This window comes from Elephantulus edwardii, unplaced genomic scaffold, assembly GCF_000299155.1.
Source record: "Elephantulus edwardii isolate Elephantulus edwardi_28Jun2011 unplaced genomic scaffold, EleEdw1.0 scaffold00022, whole genome shotgun sequence".
NCBI classification, from domain to species: domain Eukaryota; kingdom Metazoa; phylum Chordata; class Mammalia; order Macroscelidea; family Macroscelididae; genus Elephantulus; species Elephantulus edwardii.
Genome location: NW_006399772.1, coordinates 8,261,525 through 8,270,623, shown reverse-complemented (window position 1 = coordinate 8,270,623; position 9,099 = coordinate 8,261,525). Strand labels below are relative to the sequence as shown.

General features: G+C 40.1%; 1 pseudogene; it reads right to left on the bottom strand.

The window, feature by feature from the left end:
- Window positions 1-6,080: 6,080 nt before the first annotated feature.
- On the bottom strand, window positions 6,081-6,416 carry LOC102857597 (annotated as a pseudogene).
- Between the last annotated feature and the right edge of the window lie 2,683 nt (window positions 6,417-9,099).

The window sequence follows — 9,099 nt, the reverse complement described above, 5'->3', positions numbered from 1 at the left end:
CTCTGTAAATTTTTACTGAAATTAATAATAAATTTAAATAAAATTTTTTAAAAATCAAGAAAGGTGTGTATGAGGGCTGTATCCTTTCTCCATATCTATTCAATCTGTATGCTGAACAAATTATTCAGAAAATTCAACTATATGAAGAAGAATGTGGCATCAGGATTGGAGGAATACTCATCAACCTGTGTTATGCAGATGACCCACCCTTGCTTGCTGTAAGTGAGGAGGAGTTGAGGCACTTGCCACTAAAGATCAAGGACTACAGCCTTTAATATAGACTATATCTTAACAGTAAGAAAACAAAAATCCTCACCACTGGGCCTATAGATGACATAAAGATAGGAGAGAAGATTGAAATGTTAACAAAACTGTCTCTTGTGTGGATCCACAATCAACACTCTCGGTACAAAGTTAAGAAATTAAATGACATGTTGATTGGAAAAATTTGATGTCAAGAACCTCTCCAAGTTGCTGAGGAGCAGTGATTCAGTTAAAAGACTAAGGTGCACCTGATTCAAGCCATGGTCTTTTCAGTTTTCCCATGTATATGAAAGTTGGACAGTGAATAAGGATACCAGAAGAATCAATGCCTTTGAGTTATGATTTTGAATGAGAGTACTGCATATCCCATGGACTGCCAAAAGAACAAACATGTCTTGAAGAAAACGCAACCGGAGGGCTCCTTAGGGACAAAAATAATGAAACTTGGTCTCACATATTTTGAACATATTGTTAGGAGGGGTCAATCCTTGGAAAATGACATCATACTTGGAAGGGTGGAGGGAAAGAGAGAGATCATCAACAAAAATGATCAACACAGTGATTGTAGCAATGGACTCAAGTTTAATAGAGAGGGTAGGGTTGGCACTAAGTAGGGTAGGGTTCAGATCACTCACTATGAATCATAGTTGACTGAGGGCCCTAACAATGACATCTGCATTATGCAGATGATACACACCTTGCTTGCTGAATGTGAGGAGGACTTGAGATACTTGTTGCAGAAGATGAAGGAATTCAGCCTTCAACATGGGTTGAATCTCAATATAGAAAGAAAGCACCCAAAGAGTTTTACCACTGGACTAATAGACAGCATCATGGTGGATTGAAAAGAGATTGAAATTGTCAATAATTTCATCTTACTTCGATTGACAATTAATACCCTTGGTACCAACAGTCACGAAATCAGGAGACATATTGCATTGGAAAACTCTGCAGTTAGAGACCTCTCCAAATTATTAATGATGTCAGTTTGAGGACTAAGGTGCATCTGATTCAGGCCATGGTTTCTCTGATCACTTGCTATGCATCACGAGCTGGACAATGGATAGGTATCACAGAAGAAGAATTGCAGCCTTTGAGTTGTGATATTGGAGAAGAGCACTGAACATCCCATGGAACCGATACATATGTCTTGGAGAGGGTGCAGCCGGAGTGCTCTTTGGAGACAAAATGATGAGGTTTCATCTCCCATATTTTGGTCATGTTGGTAGGAGGATCTATTCTTTTGAGAAGGAAATGATGATTGGAAGGATGGAGGGTCAGTGAAGGAGAAGAAGAAGACTCTCTACCAGGTAGATTGACACGATGACCACTGAAATGGGCTCTAATGTGTCAGGAAGTGTGAAGTGGAACAGGAAAGGACAGGGTTCAGATTTCCTGTGCATAGGCCACTATGAGTCGTTCTCAACTTGATGGCACCTAACAATAACGATGGCTCTGATAACTTAGTGGTAAGAAGTTACACTGTCACAAATGCTGGCGAGGTTGTGGAGAAACTGGAACCCTTATTCACTGTTGGTGGGAGTGTAAAATGGTGCAACCCCTGTGGAAGGCCGTATGCGCTTTCTCAAAAAGTTGCAAATAGAGATACCATTTGACCCAGCAATTCCACTACTGGGAATATACCCCAAAGAGACCGTAACTGACATCCAAGCAGATATATGCACACCCATGTTAATCGTGGCTTTGTTCACAATAACAAAAAGTTGGAAACAACCCAGGTGCCCATCAACAAATGAATGGATAGAGAAGCTGTGGTATAGTCACACAATGGAATACTACGCTACATTGAAAAACAAGGAACTCATGCAATATTATTCAATATGGGTGACCCTGGAGGACATTATGCTTAGTGAAATATCTCAGTCACAAAAGGACAAATACTGCATGTGCCACTGTTGGAAAATGGGACTGACATTGGGGTTGGGAGAGACTGAGAAAGATGGGATAAATAATGTATACTGCATTGAAACAGATGAGGGAGAGAACTGTTTAAAAGAGGTATGTGATTAGGTATTATTGTCATGACATGAGTCCAGAATGAAGGCTGCATAGTGGAGTGTACTTAGAGGGAGGGATTGTATAACAATGAAAGAATTTTTCTTTTACTTTTCAAAGAGAAGAGTGAACTGGGAGCGAGGGGTGGACAGGGAGAAAAGTGCAACAATGAATGAATGGAACTCCAAAGTCTGTAAATTTTCATTAAAATTAATAATAATAATAATTAAGAAAAAAAAAGAAGTTACGCTGTCAACTCAAAAGCAAGTGGCGTAAGTCTACACCAACTGTTCCACATCAGAAAGATGGGCAGTCTTTTCCTGTGATATATATGGCCTCTGAAAATCCACTGGAGAGTCAGATATGAATCAGTTCTGACTCCACAACACTTACAATGGGTAATGACAGGATCTTTGGTGGCCTAAGCAAAAAGGCTCATGGTTCAAATTCACCAGCTGCTTTGCTGGAGGAAGATGAGCTAACGAAATAGCCTCAGGGGCCCCATGGTTAAGAACTCAGCAGATAACCTTTCAAGCCCACCAGCTACTGTTTGAGAGAAAGACAAAACAGTCGGCCTCTGTAGAAATTACAGCCTTGGAAACATTGAGGGGCTGTTCGATCTATCTTCCAAGGTCATTAGAGGTCAAAACCAGCTTGACAGCAATGGGAATTTTATATTGCATGAAGAAGCCTTTAAATACTGCTGCAGAAATAATTTCAAATGGCTGTGTAATGTTTCATTTTTTTCTGAAATATCATGATGCATTTACCCCTATTATTTGCTATTTATATGGTGATAGAATCAAACCTTGAGCCTAGGTTTAGCTTATACTAGAACTACATGCCCAAGCTTCGAGGACTCTCCTTCATAGGGTTGCTATGAGTCGCCTGCAGTTCGACGGCACTTAACAACAATAACATCAACATAGAGAGAGAGATCAGCTGGCCCAGTGGATAGAAAGTGATGGTACCAAGCCAAAGGTGGGTGACTTTTAATATGTGGCCCTTGAGCCTTGTCTCTTATTGTTTTTGTTCAGACATTCCTCTAGGTCATATAGCCCTGGTGTACAAGTTGCTGTGCCGCGGTCACTTGTGGTTGCTGTGAGGCTGAGCACTGTGACACTGATGTGTCAAATGCGTTAATGGTTGGCTGCTCAATGCGGACAGAGAGTGGGGTGGGGCTCCCCGATTAAAACAAGCGTGGAAGGAGGAGTGGCATCCACTTCCATAATAGCTTGCCTCTGGAATCCCTATGAACCTGGAGAGAGGATGAAAGGCACCCAAGCGTCGAGGACTCTCCTTCATAAGGTCGCTATGAGTCACCTGCGACTTGATGGCACTTAACAACAACAACATGCCCCTGTGGACTGAGTTGGAACAAAAATTGCTGTAAAATAGAAATGGAAATGAAAAATGCCTGAAGCTAACAATGGAAGTTGTCAGAATTTCTACCTTGTTTGAATAATATATCCCTACTTTCTGGAAATTTTTCAAACATCCCTCCAGATCAGTTATAGACAGCTCTCCACTTTTGTTATACCAAAAAACCTTCTGCCATTGGTCATCTCAGACTCATAGCAACCCTGTAGGACAAAGCAGAACTTCCTGTCAGGTTTCCACAGTTATAAAACCTGATGAAATCAAAGTGCCATATCTTTCTTCCTCAGAGTGGCTGGTAGATACAAACTTCCTCTGAAAATCTGCTGAAGATTCAACCATGAGTTGGTTCCAACCTGACAGCAATGAAGTTGTTTTAGTTGTGTAGGAACAAGTTGGATACAGCATATGCAAGGTCAAGTTACAGGTGAAAGAAAATGACAAGTCCAAGGAAGACAAAACATGGCCTTGATGCTATCAGATCTGAATTGAGAGACTATTTCAAGAATAGATTCAATACACTGAACACTGATGACCAGAGAGTGGGTGCGTATGGTATGACCATAGTATTTATATATAAAGAAAGCAAAAAATCATTAAAAAGGCAGAAAAGACAAAAATAAATGTGATTGAGGTAGTTGAAAGTCCTTAACTCTCTTCAATCAAGATTCCAGAAAACAAAGAGAACAGATACAGAGGATAATTCTGCAACCCTGAGTTGAAAAGGAAAACATAGTTTGCTTTCTCTTGGCCTTGGATCTCACCAAAAGACAGAAGTGATACAGTATCGATTATCAAATTAGCAAGCTACATAATACACTAGCATGATTTCATGAGATATAAATTGAATTGAAGCTTTAGACACAGATCTATTAATGATTCTGAAAACTAGTTGGAAGATCAGCTATGGGTCAATTTCAGCACATAACAAAAACATCTACATCTATTCATGTTATTATTAGGTGCTGTCGATTAAAGCATTGCAACCCCGTGGACAACAGATCTGAATCCTGTCCAATCCTGTGCTATTCCTTACCATCTCTGATACAGTTAAGCCCATTGCTGTAGTTACTATGTGAATCCATCTCTCTTGAGGTTTTCCTCTCTTTTGCTGACCTTCCACCTTTCCTAGCATGATATCCTTTTCTGAGGAATAACCTTTCCTAGCAGCACATCCAAAGTATGAAAGACGGAGCTTTGTCATGTTTGCCTCCAAGGATCACTCTGGCTGCACTTTTCCCAAGACGTATTTATTTGTTTGTACTTCTGGCAGTCCATGAGATATTAAGAATTTTCTCCAACACCACAATTCCAAGGCATCAGTTTTTCCACTGTCATCCTTATTCATTGTCTATCTCTCGGAGGCATTAACAAGTGACTGAAAAAACCATGAATGGCTTGAATCGGGTACACCTTAGCTCTCAAATGACAATATTGCTCTATAATAATTTGGAGAGGTCCCAAATTATTGAGGAAAGACTGAAGACGTTCACAGTGCAATCTATCTCCTGATCTCCTGACTGCTGGTAACAAATTTATTGATTGTAGATCCAAGTAAGATGAAGTTGTTAACAGTTGCCTATTGATCAAATGGTAAGGGTTTTGTTTTCTTGACATTGAGATGCAATCCCCTATTGCATCTCCGTGTTTAACCTTCTGCAGCAAGCACTTCAGCAATCAAGATTTTGTCATCTGCGTACTGAAGGTTTTTGTATAAGCATAATTAGTTAAGTGTTCTAGAATACTCATTCTCCTCAAAGTTAGCCATAGTTTGTTATAATCCATACAGTCCAATGTCTTTGCATAGTCAATAACACACAGATAAACACTCTTCTGGCATTTTCTGCTTTCAGCCAAGATCCACTTGACATCAACACTGATATCCCTAGTGCCCTGACCTCTTTTAAACTCATCTTGAATTTCTGGAAGTTCTCTATCATTGTGCTGTTCTAGCCATTTTTGGATGATTTTCAGCAATATTTTACATGCATGAGGAAGATTAAGTTACCAGAAAAACTGTTCTTGCCTGTGAGGCTGAGGGGTTGACAAATGAGAAGTTGTTTTAATTCACTTAGTCACTCCATGAGAGAAGATGGGCATTTTTCCTGTAAGGATTTGCAGCTTCAGTGATCTGATGGAGGCTGTGAAGCAAAACTGTTGTAAACTTTTTACTGTGGCAGTGGATTTTCAGGTCAGATGGTCTTTCAGCCATTTATGGATTTTGTAATCTTTAGTTCTTGATCCCACAATGTAAGAATATATCCCATGTGGTGGTCATTTAGACTGACCATTCTCTTTCTCTATGTTTTGTTGTGTTGGTTTTTTTTCAGTTCAGTGAAAGAGACTTTATTGAAAGCCCAGGGCCATGGGGCTCAGACAGAGGCCACCTGCAAGAGGCAAGGGAGCCAGTGAAGAGAGGGCTCTTATTTGACCTTCTGCTTTGGGCACAGGTTGTTGGGTGCCTACATTCTTCTTGAGGCGGTTGACAGCACAGGAATGCAGGCGCGCATAGCACTTGAGGCAGATCATCTTGTCGCAGTTATATTTCTGGGCGAGCTGGCCTCTATAATACCACCAAGCAGACTCAGCACCAGATGCAGGGTGGACTCTTTCTGGATATTGTAGTCTGAGAGTGTACCGCTGCTGGTCAGGGGGGATGCCCTTTTGTCTTGGATTTTGGCTTTGACATTCTTGACGTCACTGGTCTCGACCTCAAGAGTGATGTTCTTGCCAGTCAGGGCCTTCACAAAGATCTGCATCTCTGCGTCTATCACTCGGCCGCCTCACTGAAGAGGAAGAGGGTGACATAGACTGGCCATTTTCACTCTGTGCCTCAAGAAATTTAATATGCTTTTATTAAACAGACTGCATGATGTTGGTTTAAGATGACTGGGCCATATGAACACCATAGGAAAGTGCTCAAGTGGTTCTATATTTTCTGCAATGTATGACAATGGTGGAAGAAACAGTGAAGGAAATAGCAGGATTGTGCAGGAACCTGAAAAGACAGGGTAATGGTGGGCAAGGTCCAACGGTGGTTAATTTTATAAAACATAATGCATGGGATGATTATATAAAACACAATGAGAGGGTAGGGGGTGGGGTTTGGGGAGGTGCGGGGGGTGGGGGGAATTGTGTACCAATGAGGGAGGTTTTCTTTTGCTTTTCAAGGAGAGGAGCAAATGGGGGGGAGGGGTTTGTGCGGGGAGAAGGGTGCAACAATGAATGAATGGAATCCCAAAATCTTTGTAGATTTTCATTGAAATGAAAAATAAACAACCTAAATTTAAAAAAATAACACAATGAGAATGAAGAATAGTGTGAAACACAATGTATATTAATTTTGTAAGCAAACCAATATAAAAAAATTTAAAGATAAAAAAACAACCACTTGGCATGGTGTTGTTGTCGTTGTTGAGTGCTGTTGAGTCATAGGTGACTCATAGTGACCCTATGAACGGAAGCCCTGAACACTTGACTTTCATCCTTTCTCTAGGTTCATAGGGTTTCTAGTATGGTTAATACCTTTCATTCTAGTAGTAGTCTTCAAGCCTTTTGTTAATAGGGTCACTATGAGTTATGCTCAACTCAAAGAAAATCAACAACAACAGTACATAGTGGCATCTCATTGTGATTTTACTTTCATTTCCCTCTTTGTTAATTAAATTGAGCATCTTTTCACATGTTCTTTTCCTTTCAGATATCTTGTTCTATAAACAACTTCTTGTCTAATTTTCGGTTGGTTTATGCATTTTCTTCTTATTGAAGTTTGAATGTTCTTTATATATTCTGGGTATCATTTTTTAATCAGATATAAATTTCCCAATACATACAGTTTGAATTTTTCTTTTCACTCTGAACAGATTTTGAAAAATGGAAACTTTAAAATTCTTACAAAATCTAGTTTATATCCCCCCACATCATTGTTTTTTTTTTCCTTGTTGTGTACTGTCGAATTGGATCCAACTGGCACAAAAAGAGACTGCCCCTCCTTCTCCAGCAGAGCATCTGGTGGATTTGAACAGCAGGCCTTTAGAATTGTATTGCAGCATCTTGCCACTAAGCCATCAGAGCTCCCTTATGTCATTCTTTTTGTGTTGCATCTGTCATCCTTAATTTTTTTTTTTTTGAGGGAAAGTAGTAATGATAGATTTATGACAAAGTTATATCCCCAAAGGGACAAACCTTCCTCCTTGAAAAGAGATAAGAAGAAAAAGCCCCCTAATTTTTTAGTGTGTATTTTGAATTCTCACCACTGGACCAATTGGTAGCATCAGGATGGATGGCGAAGAGATTGAGATTGTTCACAGCTTCAGTTTGCTCAGTTCCACGGTCAACACTCTTGACACCAGCAGCCAAGAAATAAAAAAAGTATTGTGATGGGAAAGTCTGCTGTTAGGGACATCTCTAAAGCACTCAAGAGCAATGGTGTCTCTCTGGAGACTCAGGTGCCCCTGATACAAGCCATGGTCTTTGCAATCACTTGTTATGCATCAGAGAGCTGGACAATGACTAGGGAGGACAGAAGGAGAATTGATGCCTTTGAGCTGTGGTGCTGAAGAAGAGTATTGATTGTACCATGGACTGCCAAGAAAACAAACAGATTCATCCTGGAGAAGTTTAAACCAGGCTACTCCTTGGAGGCAAGGATTCTGGGGCTTTGTCTGACATACCTTGAACATGTAAGGAGAGACAGGTCCTTGGAGAGGGACATCATGCTTGGTAGGGTTGATGGACAGTGCAGGAGGGGAAGACCCTCTATGAGGTGGATTGATTCAGTGACTGGGGTAATCGGTATGGGTGCATCAGAGGCAATGTGATTGGCACAGTATAGAGCAGGATTTAGGGCTGTTGTACATAGGGTTGCTATGAGTCACAAACGACTCGACGGCACATAACAACAACAACAACATTTTGAATTACAAATATTTCTAACAAAGCCTAAAGTTTTTCATTAATTCTTCTCCTGAAAAAATGACAGTTTTATCTACCTATTGAAAAGCTCTCTTTGTTGAAATCATCCTGTGTTTTGTAGCTTTCTGCATTGAGACTTCTTATGTGTTAGTCACTGTGCTAGGTACCTATGACATATTAGCTCTATTCTTTACAAAACCACAAAACCCCCACGAGGCAGATATTGTTATTCTCATGTTACACAGGAGGAGACTAAGACCTAGAAAGATTAAATTACTTGTCAATAGTCACTCTGACTAGTAGCAGAGCTGGGATGAGCAACCCGGTTAGAATTCTACACGGCCTAGATTTCTTCCATTGTGTTGATTCAAGGTTTGTTTAAAATGACATGTTCTTTCTCATTTTCATTTCCATTACATTTTATTATGAATACATGTAGGCTTTGAACTTGTTAAATGAGTAGTTAATGAGGTACAGACTTAAAAAGGAACAGAGAGACAATTATTTATAAGAACTCAAGTCTGAATG